This window comes from Aplidium turbinatum, chromosome 3, assembly GCF_918807975.1.
Source record: "Aplidium turbinatum chromosome 3, kaAplTurb1.1, whole genome shotgun sequence".
NCBI lineage: Eukaryota > Metazoa > Chordata > Ascidiacea > Aplousobranchia > Polyclinidae > Aplidium > Aplidium turbinatum.
In genome coordinates, this window is record NC_137474.1 from 5,778,145 (window position 1) to 5,779,231 (window position 1,087).

Genomic DNA, 1,087 nt, shown 5'->3' on the forward strand with positions numbered 1-1,087 from the left:
ATGCGATATCCAGCCACAGTGACCCAGTGGTTGATTAAAACGTCTGTTTTCGATTTTCTGTGAGCATAGGGTTGCTTATTTTAAGTTTGCAAATATCATGTAAACACTAGTGTGCATTTCACCGTTATTGTGTTTCACGAGCAGTATTCTCTTTATGCAAGTTTTTGTAGGCAAAATAGGTCGGTGTGCCAACTCAATTTATAATAAATTGGCAAAATATGGAACGCTTCACGATTTTGCGTGTCATCCTTGCGCAGAGACCATGCTAATCTTTTCTGTATCGTTCCAATTTTAGTATATGTAGGCCTACTGCCGAAGCAAGTACTGAAAAATGTTGTTAATCAACAAATTCTTGCCACGCTAATAAGCACCACATGTGACAGTTGTCTATAATAAAAGAAAGACGGTTTTATAGACTCTCACAAAAAGGATGAAAAACCAACTCATTGCTTTGTTTGAGGGAAGACTGTTCATGAATTAGGCTACGATAGAATTACAATTTTTCGCTGATTTCTACAAACGTTTGTTTCATGGTGCCTGGTGTCTTTTTCCCTGTTATTGGAGGCTATTTTTCGCTGATATGTTTGCAGGTCACTATTGTTGCCTGTATTGCGATGTGTCAAACATTTCCTTGTTTGCTGAAATTGTTAATTGCAAGATATCATTTGTGAAGCGAAGTGACAACAGCACTCTTGCTTGGCGATGAATATTCTGATGAAACCACTCGCCTCGCTATAAGTGTGCAAAACAAGTGGCCTCGTTTATTAAACATTGTTAAAGAAGTCAAAAGTGTTGTTAAAGGAGCTTGGCCTGGTTGTTCGACTAATTGTGTTGCTGCGGTATTCTAAGACAAATATTAACAACATGTAACGCTGGATAGGCCTACTGGGTACGAAATCCGTTCTTTTCTAGCATAAGAGTCAACCTACCTAAAATTTTATTAGTGCGCCCCGCCACAGCTCTCCTCGGCAGCCGTGGCCGAGTGGTTAGCGCGTTGGGCTCGCAGTCGAGAGCCTGCATGTTCGACTCCAGCCACCCGCACTTGCTGTTGTTTCTCTGGGCAAGAAACTTTACGATAATTGCCTCT

At 40.9% G+C, this 1,087-nt stretch overlaps 1 pseudogene; it reads right to left on the bottom strand.

Annotated features, from left to right (window-relative positions):
• Positions 1-212: 212 nt before the first annotated feature.
• LOC145767737 (U6 spliceosomal RNA) lies at positions 213-310 on the bottom strand (annotated as a pseudogene).
• Positions 311-1,087: the final 777 nt, after the last annotated feature.